General features: G+C 33.9%; 1 protein-coding gene across 12 annotated transcripts in view; it reads right to left on the bottom strand.

Moving 5' to 3' along the window:
* The window catches only part of Rbfox1 (RNA-binding Fox protein 1), a 714,540-nt gene that overhangs the window by 690,290 nt on the left and 5,533 nt on the right, over positions 1-18,717 (bottom strand). The window lies entirely within an intron of this gene.

Raw genomic sequence — 18,717 nt, forward strand, 5'->3', positions numbered from 1 at the left:
TGTGCTATAAGTTTCTATTATCACCTGATTTTTCTAAAATTTTTAATTTTTTCTTTTTTTTGTGAAATCGAAAAAATAAGATTAAGGGATTGTAGCTATATGAGAAGATGATACACAGTGGTGGAGAAAAAATGATTCAACTTGGGAGAAATGATTCTCGTATGTAATTTCCATAAGAAATTAGCATATATGACCCAAATTGAATCATCTCACCCAGCCAGATCTTACTAGAGACTATGGAAATGTGGATTAGCCAACACTGAAACATATGTATAGTCAGACTTGTAAGATGGGTATCTGGCATTTTCTTCTTGAATATCATAATAATATCAATTCCTTAATCTTCATGTCCAATTAGCTCGCATTTAAAATTGTAATTAATATATAGTTTGATTTAAATTCAATAAAAACTTTAATTGGAAATATTTTGGTGAAAATATTTTCTGCGTAGCTACACCAATGATAAGAGCTCATATGTTTTAGCAACTTCTTATGTATTTTCCGATTATAATTTTTATTGGATTTGAATCCAAATTTAGTGAATCAAAAATAGTACACAGAAAACCATAATTCAATTTTAATAACAACAAACATACAACAATAGACAAAATGACAGCCCTAAGCGAAATCATTGCCTCAGTGGTAGAAAAAAACTGTCGTGAGCTATTGAAGGTCTAGAAAGTCCAAGAGCTCACCAAACATACACTCAAAAAAAAAAAGTTTACTTGCATCCAAAGATTTTGACCTTCTGTTAAGGATTTTGGTATTGATTCCGAGCCAAGGATGCGGATTCTTTAAAATAAAGAAATTTTTTAGCGACCTATCTTTAAACAACAAAACACAAAAATTAAAATTAATGGCGATTTCGATTGGGAAAAAAGGTGCAAGATTCTCGAAATTGATTGCCACATATGAAGGACACTGTCATAGATTTTGGATCCTGTATCCCTCAAAATGTTATGAATTAATAATAACTTTGGAATGACACTTTCATTTGGGCGAAAATACAATGAGGGAAAAAGTAGTGTAACACCAAGGCAACATATTTTTTGCGAAACGAAAACGCCCTAAGATACAGATCTCATTTATCAAATTGTCATTCTCTTTTTACCGTATATTAATTAAGCTATTCACCTACAAACAAATGCCAGTTTAAAAATCCAAATTATGACGGATACTTCGAAGTAAAATTCTAAAAACAACAATTCTAAAAACAAAGAACTTTAAACCAAAGATGTTAAATCCTAAAACTAAGTCTTAGCCTATATTTTAAGCTTTTAATACCCTCCACCATAGGTTGGGGGTATATTAACTTTGTCATTCCGTTCGTAACACATCGAAATATGGCTCTATGACCCCATAAAGTATATATATTCTGGGTCGTGATGAAATTCAGTGTCGATCTGAGCATGTCCGTCCGCAGTTGTTATTGATGTAGGTCGGATGGTATTGCAAATGGGCCATATCGGTCCACTTTTACTTATAGCACCCATATAAACGGACCCCCAAATTTGGCTTGCCGATCCACTAAGAGAAGCAAATTTCATGCGATCCGGCTGAAATTTTTTATACATGGTTTTAGTATATGGTCTCTAACAACCATGCAAAAATTGGGCCACATCGGTTCATAATTATATGTAGCCCCCATATAAACCGATCCCCTGATTTGGCCTGCGGAGCCTCTAAGAGAAGCAAATTTCATCCGATCCGGTTGAAATTTGGTACATGGTGTTAGTATATGGTCTCTAACAACCATGCAAAAATTGGTCCACATCGGTCCATAACTATATATAGCCCCCATATAAACCGATCCCCAGATTTGGCTTGCGTAGCCTCTAAGAGAAGCAAATTTCATCCGATCCGGTTGAAATTTGGTACATGGTGTTAGTATATGGTCTCTAATGACCATGCGAAAATTGGTGCACATCGGTCCATAATTCTAAAGGGTGATTCTTTTGAGGTTAGGATTTTCATGCATTAGTATTTGACAGATCACGTGGGATTTCAGACATGGTGTCAAAGAGAAAGATGCTCAGTATGCTTTGACATTTCATCATGAATAGACTTACTAACGAGCAACGCTTGCAAATCATTGAATTTTATTACCAAAATCAGTGTTCGGTTCGAAATGTGTTTATCGACAAATTTTGTTCAGCGATGAGGCTCATTTCTGGTTGAATGGCTACGTAAATAAGCAAAATTGCCGCATTTGGAGTGAAGAGCAACCAGAAGCCGTTCAAGAACTGCCCATGCATCCCGAAAAATGCACTGTTTGGTGTGGTTTGTACGCTGGTGGAATCATTGGACCGTATTTTTTCAAAGATGCTGTTGGACGCAACGTTACGGTGAATGGCGATCGCTATCGTTCGATGCTAACAAACTTTTTGTTGCCAAAAATGGAAGAACTGAACTTGGTTGACATGTGGTTTCAACAAGATGGCGCTACATGCCACACAGCTCGCGATTCTATGGCCATTTTGAGGGAAAACTTCGGAGAACAATTCATCTCAAGAAATGGACCGGTAAGTTGGCCACCAAGATCATGCGATTTGACGCCTTTAGACTATTTTTTGTGGGGCTACGTCAAGTCTAAAGTCTACAGAAATAAGCCAGCAACTATTCCAGCTTTGGAAGACAACATTTCCGAAGAAATTCGGGCTATTCCGGCCGAAATGCTCGAAAAAGTTGCCCAAAATTGGACTTTCCGAATGGACCACCTAAGACGCAGCCGCGGTCAACATTTAAATGAAATTATCTTCAAAAAGTAAATGTCATGGACCAATCTAACGTTTCAAATAAAGAACCGATGAGATTTTGCAAATTTTATGCGTTTTTTTTAAAAAAAAAGTTATCAAGCTCGTAACAAATCACCCTTTATATAGCCCCCATATAAACCGATCCCCTGATTTGGCCTGCGGAGCCTCTAAGAGAAGCAAATTTCATCCTATTCATAGTTAGGGAGTAAAATTAGCATTGTAGCTATGCGTGCTAAATTTGGTTGAAATCGGTTCACATTTAGATATATCTCCCATATATAGCTTTCGCCCGATTTACACTCATATGACCACAGAGGCCAATTTTTAACTCCGATTTAGTTGAAATTTTGCACAGGGAGTATTAGCATTTGGTTTATTAGCATTGGTGCTATGCGTGCCAAATTTGGTTGAAATCGGTTCAGATTTAGATATAGCTTCCATATATATGTTTTTCTGATTTCGACAAAAATGGTCAAAATACCAACATTTTCTGTAAAATCGCCACTGCTTAATCGAAGAGTTGTAAAAATGAGTCTAATTTTCCTAAACTTCTAATACATGTATTTCGAGCGATAAATCATAAATAAACTTTTGCCAAGTTTCCTTAAAATTGCTTCAGATTTAAATGTTTCCCATATTTTTTTACTAACATTGTGTTCCACCCTAGTGCATTAGCCGACTTAAATTTTGAGTCTATAGATTCTATAGAAGTCTATCAAATTCTGTCCAGATCGAGTGATATTTAAATGTATGTACTTGGGACAAACCTTTATATATAGCCCCCAACACATTTGACGGATGTGATATGGTATCGAAAATATAGATCTACAAAGTGGTGCAGGGTATAATATAGTCGGCCCCGCCCGACTTTAGACTTTCCTTACTTGTTGTTACTAACATTGTGTTCCACCCTAGTGTCTATAGATTTTGTAGAAGTCTATCAAATTCTGTCCAGATCGAGTGATATTTAAATGTATGTATTTGGGACAAACCTTTATATATAGCCCCCAACACATTTGCCGGATGTGATATGGTATCGAAAATATAGATCTACAAAGAGGTGCAGGGTATAATATAGTCGGCCCCGCCCGACTTTAGACTTTCCTTACTTGTTTTTACTAACATTGTGTTCCACCCTAGTGTCTATAGATTTTGTAGAAGTCTATCAAATTCTGTCCAGATCGAGTGATATTTAAATGTATGTATTTGGGACAAACCTTTATATATAGCCCCCAACACATTTGACGGATGTGATATGGTATCGAAAATATAGATCTACAAAGTGGTGCAGGGTATAATATAGTCGGCCCCGCCCGACTTTAGACGTTCCTTTTTTTTTTTTTTTTTTTGAGTGTAAACCGTTGACAAAAATTTATTGGAGATCTTTTGGGATTTTCGGATTAAATTTTCCCCAAAACAGGTCTATAGAACGTGTCCTGCTTCCTTCATCATATTATCGTATGAAAATATTCAGTCAAACACGTAACAAATTTGGGGATTTGTACACGAGTGATTCGTATACAATAACACATGCACTTTTGGCTCAAAAATTTGGAAAAAGGCATTCAATATTGAAAATTAGTTGAGTGAAAACAAAATGGTTAAATTTGGGAAGAATAATTCTCGTATGTAAATTTCATATGAAATTAACATAAAAGAACCAAATTGAATCATCTCACTCGGCCAGATCTCGCTAAAGACTATGGAAATGTGTAGTGGCCAACACTGAAACATATATGTATAGTCAGGCTTGCGAGATGGGTATCTGGCATTTTCTTTTCAGTAACTTAATGATGTCAATTCCCTTAATCTTCCTGTCCAATAAGCTCGAATAAATATTGTAATAATTTCTAGTTTAAATGATTTGGACATTGAACCAGCCTGCATTGATAACATAAAAACAATTTTTCACTTTTTTCAATTTTTCAGAGTTGTCCATGATCTGGCAGAAGTTTCGAAATTTAGACATGACCTCAGTATTAAGTGCAAAAGCAAATGCTTCATCATAAAATCCTAAGTATCTTATATTATTTTATCCATTTCAGGATATAGAAAAATGGACAATTATTTTAGAATTTTGAAGACTTATTGAGTATTTCAAATTATACCAAATAGGTCATTATAGTACCATTGTACTTTTGAGAAGTGGAATGTACCAAATTTCGTACAATTGTACCAACTTTGACATCCCTGTTGCCTGCCCAATGTGTAAGTAATTTATTCACAAAAAAATTCTATACCGTTTAGAATAGCTATTCCACTACTTCTCTATTTTCAATCAAAACTCAAGTACATACATATGCTACAATTAGAACACCCCTTAGATTCAAATCCTGTTTTTGTTTTCAAAGGGATTGTATTTGGGAAAAATATATTCCAAAAATATTCTTCTACTCCATTGTAAAAACAAAACTTTTACGAAATAAAAAATAGCTCATTGCAATGGGACCACCTTTTAAAGTTCATTTCTGTTTTTTTTTTTCGAACGGAATAGTGTGTAAAGAGAATCTAAAATAATATTTTAGCATTTTGACCTTAAGTTGATATATTTATTTTTTTTTTCTTGTTCTGTTCCTCTTCACTGATCATCGGTTCCATTTTTAAATTCCACAGTATTGCATATGTGGTGGCCCCTTCTGTGGCCTTAGGACGACGGCGTTGACGGCGATGTATACTTGGATTGTATGTGTGTGTGTGTGTGTTGCGTTGTCTCATTTTTCTGATTCTTCGCTTTGTTTGTTGTTATTTTCACTTTATCATGGTTTTATTTAGTAAGGCTTTTATGTCATGCTCCCCTCTTCTATATGAAAACGAAAATAAATCACATGTTCTCTGGGCATTTGGACAACGAATACAAATCAAAAACAAAACTCTTCTTATTTTTTTCAACAGGGACCACTGAAAGTAGATGATACAAGTGAGACGATTGCAAATGCGACATGAAAACAAAAAAAAAAAACACACACACACACTCATATGCAGTCAAATGAAAACGCATCCCAAAAACCATTCAACGCGAAATGAATTGGGGTTTGGGTGATCTCCTTTTTGTTGAATGTGCTATGGGGTGTGGGGAGTGGGGAGATATGAAGAGGATGTCTATATAGAGAACATGAAGACGACTGACTTGGGGAAATAACAACGATGTAGACGACGTGCCATGCATACACAAAGCACAAAGAAAATTAACATTAACACGGTCTAAAGTCCCAATGTGCCACAAAGAGCGTCATACCATCAAAATGAATGAAAAAAACGCATTTCGAGAATGCTAGCTTTGTACAACTCTCTACACACATGTGGCGAACAACTTAACAATGAATAGAAAATATGCAGATGAAACAAGCATACACACCAATGGCTAAAGAGAATGATGATGTGAAGGCAACTCACTAACTCTCAAGAGTTGTAGAAGAGGTGGGGGCAAAATAAACAACCCAGCCAGCAAGTACTTGAAAACATGTGCAGTTCATGTGAAATAACAACAAAAACGACAACATCGGCAACGAGTAGTAGCAGCAACAACAAACTAAAAATAGCTTTATTTTCGTATGAAATGAACGAAGAAAATGAAAACAAAATAACAGCAACAATAACAACGGCTACGACTCAGCTGGCTCAAGCAAACGCGGCACAGCAGCAGCAGTAGCAGCGTTGAACAACAAACACATGGATAAACAGCCAGATGAACAAAAACATGCTATTGCTCCTATGCGAATCTCTCTTCTTTGCTATCAGCAGGGTTGCCATTTTTTAATTTTTAAATTTGGTCCAATGGTCGGACCAAATGGAATTTGATTGATTTTGGTCCATTTTCATCAAATCGATAATTTTTCAAAATTTTCCAATGAACTAAAATTTTAACAAAGTTTTTTTTTTTTTTTTATAGAAATAAAAATTTGCCAAAAATCCCATAGAAATATAGAAAATTTGGACGACATTTTCTATAGAAGTAAAATTGTGAAAAAAAAATCTATAGAAGTGAAATTTTCACAAAATTTTTTAAAGAAATAAAATTTTGCCTAATTTTCTATAGAAATAAAATTTGTTATATTTCATGTTAGCCTGATAGTGAAACAGGCAATTGACGTCCAAATGCATTATATCTAATTATACAATTATTTTTCGAGCTTTATGGACAGATATAGATTAAGGAACATGGTTAATAGAGCCATTGAAAAGAAAACGCCAGATACCAATCTATACACGCCTGGACTGTACATGTTTCGGTTCGGGCGAATGAACCTTTCCACAGCCTTTAGTATAGTCTGGCTGGGAGAGATAACTCAATTTTGGGCCCTTTATGCTAACTCCTTATGGAGAAAACATTTGGGAAATTTCCTCTTACAAATTGAATCATCTTTTCTCCCACTGTACATCATCTTTTCATATAACTTACAAGTCCCTTAATCTTATTTTTATTTCGTTTTGTTACATAGTAATGCAACAACACGAAATTTATTTTTAGAAAGCTAATTTGTTAGAATTCACCTAAGTGGTGAACAGTCGAACAATGCTTGGCGTTTTCTTTTCAATGGCTCTATTAACCATGTTCCTTAATCTATATCTGTCCATAAAGCTCGAAAAATAATTGTATAATTAGATATAATGCATTTGGACGTCAATTGCCTGTTTCACTATCAGGCTAACATGAAATATAATAAGCAACGATGAGCCCGTCGTAAAACTGGGAAAAACACGACTAATGTACGCGTTAGAATTGTTGTTGTATCCTGGAAACCAGTTTCTGTTAATTGTCATATGTTGTAGTTGACTGTAGAAACAACAAGCATTGTTCGACTGTTCACCACTTAGGTGAATTCTAACAAATTAGCTTTCTAAAAATAAATTTCGTGTTGTTGCATTACTATGTAACAAAACGAAATAAAAATAAGATTAAGGGACTTGTAAGTTATATGAAAAGATGATGTACAGTGGGAGAAAAGATGATTCAATTTGTAAGAGGAAATTTCCCAAATGTTTTCTCCATAAGGAGTTAGCATAAAGGGCCCAAAATTGAGTTATCTCTCCCAGCCAGACTATACTAAAGGCTGTGGAAAGGTTCATTCGCCCGAACCGAAACATGTACAGTCCAGGCGTGTATAGATTGGTATCTGGCGTTTTCTTTTCAATGGCTCTATTAACCATGTTCCTTAATCTATATCTGTCCATAAAGCTCGAAAAATAATTGTATAATTAGAAATAAAATTTGGACAAAATTTTATTTCTATTTTGATGACATTTTCTATATAAATAAAATTTTGGCGACATTTTCTATAGAATAAAATTGTGACAAAATTTTCTAAAGAAATAAAATTTTCACAAAATTTTCAATAGAACTAAAATTTTAACAAAATTTTCTAAAAAAAATATTTGACAAAATTTTCTATAGAAATAAAATTTGGACAAAATTTTCTTTAGATAAAATTTTAACAAAATTTTCTATAAAAATAAAATTTTGACAAAATCTTTTGTAGAAATAAATAGAAATACAAATTATGAATAGACATAAAAATTTTACAAAATTTTTTTGCCAAAAATCCCATAGAATTATAGAAAATTTCGACGACGTTTTCTATAGAAGTAAAATTGTGAAAAAAAATCTATAGAAGTAAAATTTTCACAGAATTTTCTAAAGAAATACAATTTTGCCTAATTTTCTATAGAATTAAAAGTTTGGCTAAATTTTCTATAGAAATCAAATGTTGGCAATTTTGTCCAAAGTTTATTTCTATTTTGATGACATTTTTTATATAAATAAAATTTTGACGGCATTTTCTATAGAATAAAACTGTGACAAAATTTTCTAAAGAAATAACATTTTCACAAAATTTTCTAAAGAAATAAAATTTTCAATAGAACTAAAATTTTAACATAATTTTCTAAAAAAAAAATGGACAAAATTTTCTAAAGAAATAAAATTAGGACAAAATTTTCACAAAAATTTTCTTTAGATAAAATTTTCACAAAATTTTCTATAAAAATAAAATTTTGACAAAATCTTTTATAGAAACAAATAGAAATACAAATTATGAATAGAAATAAAAATTTTACAAAATTTTCTATCGAAGTAAAATTTTGGAAAAGTTTTTACTTTTAAATGATATTAATTTAATTTGGAAAAATGGTCCGCTGGTACGAATTTTGGTACGAATTTATTTTCGAAAGCATTTTTATGTATTCAGTACGAGTGGGATGGATGTAAACAATCACCATTAAGAAAGGCAACTAAACATGGGTAATTAATCCTCGAAATTTGACCTAATGCTTAGTTCTAAGTTCGTTTCTGTGAAAAACGAATATCTTTGTTTATCTCTGTAAATAGGATCTCAAACCCAGGGATGCTAACTTATTTATGCGAAATAATATGCCTGCCTATCCAGGGTTGTATAAATATATGTCTGAAAATACTCAAAACAAAGATTTCGCATTTATTCCGTGCTAACGTTTTTTATATGGAATATAACAGTTTTTCATGGGAAAACGTGAACTCTGTACTAGGGTTAAAGATGGGTATTAAGTTCGAGTTTAGCCGCTAAAATCGCTACTTTTCCACAATTACTTTCCTTAAATAATCGATTTTAAAGAATATAAACTTTATAAAAAGTTGCTCTGGGCTAGTCCCCATGTGGTTATACTAAAATTTGCTTCAAATGCGTATAATTTTATACTTTTTTTTACTGATTTATTTTTGATTCTAACGGCTAAATTCGAACTTAGTACTCACCTTAATGTGAAAGATTTACAACCAAAATTTTAGGACTTGCAATTTACACAATATTAAGGATAAAATAAAGAAACACAATTAAAAAATCTTATTCTTTAAATTTATACGAATCTTTGAATTTAGCGTCCATCCGTAGAAGTCGTAGGAGAAATTTTAAATTTTCTTATGTTGAGGATTTTCCATATTTTGTTCAATTTCTTTTTTTTTTTTTTAAATTAAGAAAATATTTCTTACTTTGAAGTATCTGTTACGATATAGATTTTTTATATTGGCTTATTTTGTTCATGAATAACTGTGTTAATATATCTCCAAAGGATATCGGTAAATGAGAACTGTATCCTAATGTTAATTTTATAGAGCCTAGGGCTAAAGATAGATGGTTCCCTAATTTAGTCTTTAGTTTAAAGATGCAACATCTTTGACTTGGAGTCAATACTAAAATGCTTAATGAAAGGTTTATGTTATTTAATCAGCGCTCGGTTTTCCTATTGTAGACTCACGGATAGATGTATAAATTATGGCTACATAGTTATATTGTTTGTTTGTCGATTTTTTTGACAATCGTTGGAGTTCAGTTAATACTTTCACTAGTTTTCACAAACAGATGTAGATGATTCGGCAGTCAATCAGCTGGTGTTTGGAATATTGAAAAAAAAACGAAGAAAATTTGATAGTTTTTATGTACTCTTTCACAATAGACACCTGAATCAAATCGGGATGCCACTTTAACCTAGGTTAGGTTAGGTGGCAGCCCGATGTATCAGGCTCACTTAGACTATCCAGTCCATTGTGATACCCACATTGGTGAACTTCTTTATCACTGAGTGCTGCCCGATTCCATGTTAAGCTCAATGACAAGGGACCACCTTTTTATAGCCGAGTCCGAACGGCGTTCCACATTGCAGTGAAACCTCTTAGAGAAGCTTTGAAACCCTCAGAAATGTCACCAGCATTACTGAGGTGGGATAATCCAGCGCTGAAAAACATTTTGGTGTTCGGTCGAAGCAGAAGTCGAACCCACGACCTTGTGGGTTCTATGTACTCGGTGGCTCCTATGTACTCTTTCATTGTTACAATTTTAGCTATAAATTGGAACATTGATGTTGCACCCCATGACTTAATTAAAATAAGGAAGGAAGTTTAGTTTAATTGATGTTTTGGAACTGAATTTATATTTCGAACGGAATATTGGAAAATTTATCTTTGGCGGGACGTATCTTTTATGTAATCTATAGTAGACTATATTCTATTTCTGCAACGAGTAAGTTAAAGAAACCAAACTAGTGTGTACATAGAAAAAAAGCCTTTACTGCAAAAGGAATTAAGAAATTTTCCCCCAGCCCAACAAGTTTTTCTTTAGTTCAAATAAGTCTCAAAAATTATATTAACTCAATGCCAGTAAAATTTCAATGTTATACAAATAAGTTTAATGCTAACTAAATCAGAAGTTTTTCGCTCACTTTTCAAAAATAGTAATAAAGGGTGATTCTTTTGAGGTTAGGATTTTCATGCATTAGTATTTGACAGATCACGTGGGATTTCAGACATGGTGTCAAAGAGAAAGATGCTCAGTATGCTTTGACATTTCATCATGAATAGACTTACTAACGAGCAACGCTTGCAAATCATTGAATTTTATTACCAAAATCAGTGTTCGGTTCGAAATGTGTTTATCGACAAATTTTGTTCAGCGATGAGGCTCATTTCTGGTTGAATGGCTACGTAAATAAGCATAATTGCCGCATTTGGAGTGAAGAGCAACCAGAAGCCGTTCAAGAACTGCCCATGCATCCCGAAAAATGCACTGTTTGGTGTGGTTTGTACGCTGGTGGAATCATTGGACCGTATTTTTTCAAAGATGCTGTTGGACGCAACGTTACGGTGAATGGCGATCGCTATCGTTCGATGCTAACAAACTTTTTGTTGCCAAAAATGGAAGAACTGAACTTGGTTGATATGTGGTTTCAACAAGATGGCGCTACATGCCACACAGCTCGCGATTCTATGGCCATTTTGAGGGAAAACTTCGGAGAACAATTCATCTCAAGAAATGGACCGGTAAGTTGGCCACCAAGATCATGCGATTTGACGCCTTTAGACTATTTTTTGTGGGGCTACGTCAAGTCTAAAGTCTACAGAAATAAGCCAGCAACTATTCCAGCTTTGGAAGACAACATTTCCGAAGAAATTCGGGCTATTCCGGCCGAAATGCTCGAAAAAGTTGCCCAAAATTGGACTTTCCGAATGGACCACCTAAGACGCAGCCGCGGTCAACATTTAAATGAAATTATCTTCAAAAAGTAAATGTCATGGACCAATCTAACGTTTCAAATAAAGAACCGATGAGATTTTGCAAATTTTATGCGTTTTTTTTTTTTTTAAAGTTATCAAGCTCTTAACAAATCACCCTTTACCTCATTCACACTACACATCCAAAATCCACTTTAACTAGACTTCAACTGGCATTTGCTTTATAAAAAAAAGATGGATTTCAAATCTACTTTTAGTAGATGTCGAGCCTAATGTGAATGGGGTATAAGAATGAACTACAGCGTGGTTAAAATGGTCATTTCTGGAACCTAATGTTTAGTTCATTTTGGCTTTTCGAGTAGTTATAAATCCAACAAAATTTTCCTATATGGAATTAGTCTCAAAGTTTGGAAAAAATTTTCATTTAATTTTCGCACGAGATAGCTGATTTTTTCCCATAACATAGTTTACTTTTTTTCTGTGTATAATGCCTTGTAATACCTTCTATTCAAGCTTTGAACCAACAATAGCGATTTTTACCCTCAAGAACAGTTAGCATCACTGCAATACTAGTAAATCAAATGGCAACACTACTCTCTGATGTTGTTGAGAAAAGTTTGGATGACAGTTGCAGAGATTTTGTCACTCTCTCATTATCATAGCGCGGTTGTTATTGCTGAGGCTGAAACCTCACGAAAAACCCCCCATTAACATAACGTGAGGGTTGAATAAGAAACAGAGCCACAATGAGAAGAAATATAAGCAAACATAAACAAGGGATGATGATGGCAAAAAAATATACGGCATGGATAAAATAGAAACACTAACAGCAAAGCATACAAATAAAATAGAATGTAATGAGGGATGTACACAAATAGCAGCATGTAAGAATGATGGAAGCTGTATGGGAAAAACAATTCAACAACGAATAATAGGAATAGGAAGAAACAAGAGATGAGAATTTAAGACCGTAGAATAACTTTTCGTTTATTTATCAAAAATAAAATTTGCCACATTCATTGACAATGGAAATGGTGAGAATAGAATTACTGGAAACCCATTATAATCGTCTATGTTTATGAACATAAAAATATATCGTCTAATTAATGGTGTGCTTGCTACATATGTACGCATAAATTGATGGAGGCTAAAGGTGCGGAAATAAGGGCTAGCTGGCCATCATCAATAACACAATATTCAAAAACAACAAACATGAAGAGATAGGGGCTGCCGATACTACAACCAGCACTACAACCAATTCACTGCTTGTCCGCTATCTGCGATAAGGCAATTGTAGCAATCATTAATTGAAGAGGGCCTTCTCTTGTGCACTTATACAACACAATACGATTTCAATTAAAACTAAAAGAAAAAAGGAAACAACGAAAATCGAAAAGTTTAAATTGAGCCATATAGAACATTGAACCTTCCTATGAAGAAAAAGTATAGCTTTAAAAATGCTATTTAGTTTGTTCATTAAAAAAACGAGATTTTGTGTAGCCTCCTTGGGTTTGTAGGTATAATCGTATTTAGTTGAAAATCACACACACACACACACCACATGTCCTATGAATGAAATCCTTTTATAAGGCATTTGGAACGACCTTATTGTGCAGGTACGTCTGCAGTGAGGGTCTATTATGTATCATATTTGTAGTAGCCACTAATGTGTGAAAGAAAAGGAATCCTTGGCCATGGGTATTTCTGAATTGGCTTCGCCAACTAGACCCACTTGTAGATGACAGCATAAAATTGGTATGCTTTAGCTTAGGCTGAAAAGAGGATCCACGTATTCCCTGGCTCATGCCAGCTAACATACGTCTAAGCCCGTATTTGGCTAGTTTTGTGCTCTAACTTCTTCTTTTCTTCCACAAACTCGGTGACTAATGAATTCCCCGATTTGCTTTCAGTGCCTGTTTGCAAGCTGCGCCAGATTCCGAAACCTCTCTTGACCGATATGGTGGGCTCTATATCTGCTATGCATTAAAATATTGACAATTAAGTAAATCGAGTAAATATAGCTAAACTTTCGATCGGATCTATTATTAGGTATAATCTACTACTCAGTCCAAAAACTTGATATCAAATCTGAATGGCCATCAAAATAAGTGAGAAAAAGCTGTCATGTTGAACAAACAACCAGATCTACACAAATTTATTTTTATTCAATCACGCAAATAATTTGCTCCAATTAAATATTTAATTTTTAATGGAAAAGAAAAAATATCAGTATCAGTATTTTTTCCAATTAAATAGTTGATTGAAGTCGAAAGCCCAACTAACTTTCAATTAAATTAGAATATAAAGTCAGCTACGGAGGCGATTGGACGTTTTTACGTTTTTAAATAGAATATTTACTCGCTCAATTAACATTTTAATTCAACAAAATAATACTTAATTAACAACATCGTTTTTTTACTGGATCCAAGTAATTTTTAATTTACATTTCTGCAATAACAGATAACCTACGTCAATGAAAAATTTATTGATAAAGTTAAAAAATTAATTAACACTTAATTTTTGATTTTTTGTTTTTAAAAAAAGTGTTGTTCCACCTAGACAACGCACCGTGCCACAAGCCATTGAAAACGATGGCAAAAATTCATGAATTGGGCTTCGAATTTTTTCCCCACCCACCGTATTCTCCAGGTCTGGCCCCCAGCGACTTTTTCTTGGATCAAAAGGATGCTCGCAGGGAAAAAAATATTGGCTACAATGAAGAGGTGATCGCCGAAACTGAGGCCTATTTTGAAGCAAAACCGAAGGAGTACTACCAAAATTGTATCAAAAAATTGGAAGGTCGTTATAATCGTTGTATCGCTCTTGAAGGGAACTATGTTGAATAATAAAAACGAATTTTGAAAAAAATGTGTTTTTCTTTGTTAGACCGGGAACTTATCAGCCAACCTGTTAACATATGAATCAAGTTAATCAAAAAATGGACGCTTAACATAGCACTTTTGTTCTCACTTAACAAAATACTATGATAGCAGCCTAGATTAGGGCCTCCTTTTGGTTACGGAGACACTTGGGACCGATTAGCATTTAACCATAGGAAAACCCAACGGCTAAAAAATATTTCTTGTTCTATCAACGCCATAATTAATAACAGGACAATGGGAATTTGGCCTTAACCCATTAAAATCTTTTGCTGTGTTAGGGGCAGTGTGTAGGGATTATCGTCCATTCAGTTAGTACCACTGCAATGTGGAACGCCGTTCGGACTCGGCGATAAAAAGGAGGTCCCTTGTCATTGAGCTTAACATGGAATCGGGCAGCACTCAGTGATAAGAGAGAAGTTCACCAATGTGGTATCACAATGGACTGAATAGTCTAAGTGAGCCTGATACATCGGGCTGCCACCTAACCTAACCTAGTACCCTGTGCAATTTTTTAACTTGTATCCAGATCAAGAAACGCTGCCAATAAAATTGCTTATGTTTATAGTGATTTGGTTACGAATAGGGATTATCAACGCTCATATCACTTCCGTATATGTAGAAATAGAGACAGCTTTACATGTGTGATGGCATGCTGTGGGTCCACCGCATGGGCTAGTGGATGTCACATCAGTGTTACTTTAATGAAAGATTTGCTTTATCCCACGCTATGGAAGCTGTGTTATGTGGATCCATTTCGATACTAGGTGTTATTTTGAATCACCTGTTAGCCTTTATTTATTTATTTAATCAAGCTGAGCCCCCATGGGCCATATGCTGATAGATATATAAAGTAGTGAAATAATGAGATTTAAAATATAAATTCTTTGTTATCCATTGTTTAGAAGTTTTTCTCACTTTGCTTTTTAAATCACTAAAATAGTTTTTTATTTCATTTTTTTTTCTAATTTATAAAAAAGTGTATCTTTATTTATTCTTTGTTCTTATCTTTTATAATTTATTACTGTTAGTTTTTATTCCAATTTTTATTTTGTTATTTTTGTCAAATTTTTAGATATTTAAAGTTACTTTTGTAGTCTTTTTTATAACCATTTTATATTGGCCTAAAGGCTTGGTTATTTTCACAATAAAATATAAATAAAATAAATAAATAAATTACATACATCAAAAATTGCTAAGGCACTAACATGAAAAATTCTAAAACTTAAAAAAAAAAAAAACAAAATTTAAAAATCTAGCAAAATCCTCAATGCACATTTCTAAAAAAAATAATGAATAAGTGTGAGACAGAGATTGTCAATGACTAAACTACTAAGCTTCGTGAGAAAAATGGGATATTAACTTTTTTTGAAAACATGAACACTATTCGATAATTGTTTTATGTTTTGAGGTAAGGAGTTCCAAAGTCTGGGAACTCGACATTTGAGAAGTAGTAGAAAAATACAATAACGAGTACGAAAAACTTGAACATCTTGCAGCCACACACAAAAAAATTTTTTCTGATTCAATCACGAAATTAATTGATCCAATTAATTTTTTAATTGAAATGTCTTCAATCACGAAAATGATAGTATCAATCAGAGTTTTAATTGGGCATAGAAAAAATTATTGATTAAAAAATTAATTGATTTCATTACCAAATTTCAATTAATTTTTTAATTGATTCAATTAAAAATTTAATTGATGTTGATTGCAAAACTCAATTAATTTATTAATTAAAAAAGGTAACTATTTTCAATTACATTTTGAATTGGCTTAGAATTTTTATATGGATTAACAATTGATTGTTTGAAAAAAAATTTTAATTAAAAATTTAAAAAAATGTTCATCACTTTTTTAACTGACTTAGTCTTCCGAATTTGATTAAAAAGTTAATTGTGTCAATTAATTTTTTAATTACAAATTTTAAAATTTTCAATCATTGACTTAATTAACTTAATGTTTCTATCATGATTAAAAAGTTAATTGTATCAATTAATTTATTAATTGAAAAAAATTTCAACTTCAATTAACTTTTTAATTGGAAATATTTTGGTGATATTTTTTTCTGTGCACAGAATTCACAGAATGTCATAGAAAAATCATCTAAACTGTCGTAAATAGGGCTTCGAAAATCCAATTGTTAGTGTCAATAGAACTCTCTAACCTCAATGTTTAACTGTTTGGACCGCTTTGTGGTCCGACGAGGTCGTCATTACGTTATGGTTGGAGTTAGGTGGTATTGATTTGGACAACGTTAACCTTGAACAAGGCGGCGTTACGTGCCACAAAATCAATGAAGCATCCTTTTAAAGGGGGGAAATCGGAAAACCAATCAATTTCCGACTATTTGAAATTTGTACAAGCTCTAAAATCGACATACACAAAATTATATATAGGTGGGTATTAAGTTCGAGTTTTTTTCACTAAAGTGAAAAATAAAACAATAAAAAAAGGCATAAAATTATACATATTTGTTGCAGATTTTATTATAACTTGATGGGGAATAGCCCAAAGCAAGTTTTCACAAAGTTTGTATTCCTTAAAAAGTATTATTAAAGAAAAGTAAGCGTGAAAAAATGGCGATTTTAGCGGCTAAACTCGAACTTAATACTCACCTTATCTCGAAAAATCTGGATTTTAAGTGAATTGTTAAGAGCCCATTAGACTAAAGGTACGGTCACACTAGGCAAATATTTGACCAAAGTGAGTAGCAAACTTTTTTTCAGGACCAGTTTTTTAAATATCTCGATATCGTTTTTGGAAAATACTCCCTATATTAGCTAGAAACTTTTGCTGATTTGACTGTGAAGACGATTTTTTTTATTTCTGTCAAATATAACCGTTCCGTAAGTTTTTAGAAAAAAAGATTTAAAAATTCGTCTTTTCGACTTATGCATAGAAAGTAAATGTGATGCGTTGGGGGATTGTAATCACTTATATACAGTATTAATTAAAAGTAATATTATAATTTGTAATTTTAAAACAGTAATACGAGGGCAGTTCGGAAACTTCTTAGCCTAGCACAAAAAGTGCGGTATAAACAGAAAAAAGTTAAGTGTTTGGGAAACTTCCATCTCTGGCAACTTCTTCATATAGAAACAGGTGTTCAAAAAAGACGCATCCGCAATTTTTTTACAATGTAAAAATTACAAATGCGTGCTGTCATTAAATATTTACATAAAAAAAGGTTTATCGGGACAAGAAATTCATAATGATATGGTTGTTGTTGTTGTTGTAACAGTTTATTGTGATAAACTGTTATACGCTTGGTACATCAGCTTGTTGGCAGATCAAGGAACTCTGCGACTAAGATGGGGTGTGTCCAGAGTGATCTGGTGGTAAGTCGGGTTGGTTTGGCTGGGCAAGAGAAAAGATGACGCGTGTCGTGTGGCCCTTGTTTGCAAATTGGACAAACGTCAGCTACGCTGCTATCAATCACCGATAAGTAGGAATTGAGGCGGCTGCACTTGCCTGACCTTAATTGGGCCAAAACTACCCTAGTCTGCCGTGGGAGGTCTCTTTCCTCCGGTGCTATGGGCGGTGGTCGGACTCCAAGAACAGGATTAACCTTGTAGCTTCTCACCGCTTCAGCTACAGTATCCTCATGAATCCTGTTCAAACCTGCCTGGTACGCTGCTTGATCTAGAGGCTCTCTGTTATAGCGCTGGATCTCGCGCTCTAGATTATGTATATCAACCCTTACGTTTCTGGGTGGTGGTTGTGTATCCATAAGATGGTGGTTTGGATGATTACTGCGATAACAACCCAGGAGATACTGCGTTGACAACATGTAGTTGTGTCTTCGCACAGGGATGATCTTTGTCTCCACATAAAGGTGATCCAGGGGTGTGCTGCGGAGACACCCAGTCGCAGTTCTAAGAGCAGCGTTCTGGCAGGTTTGTATGTTATTCCACTGCGTATCACTGGTCTGCGGTGTCCACACTGGCGCTGCATAGTTTACCACTGACCGGCCAATTGCCTTATAAGTAGTTAGCAAGGTTTCTTTGTCCGCACCCCAAGTACTGCCGGCTAGTGACTTGAGGACCTTGTTTCTACCATCGACTCTGATATTCAACTGCCTGCGCACTTCGGCCGTCCATGT

This window comes from Haematobia irritans, chromosome 4 (assembly GCF_050003625.1).
Source record: "Haematobia irritans isolate KBUSLIRL chromosome 4, ASM5000362v1, whole genome shotgun sequence".
NCBI lineage: Eukaryota > Metazoa > Arthropoda > Insecta > Diptera > Muscidae > Haematobia > Haematobia irritans.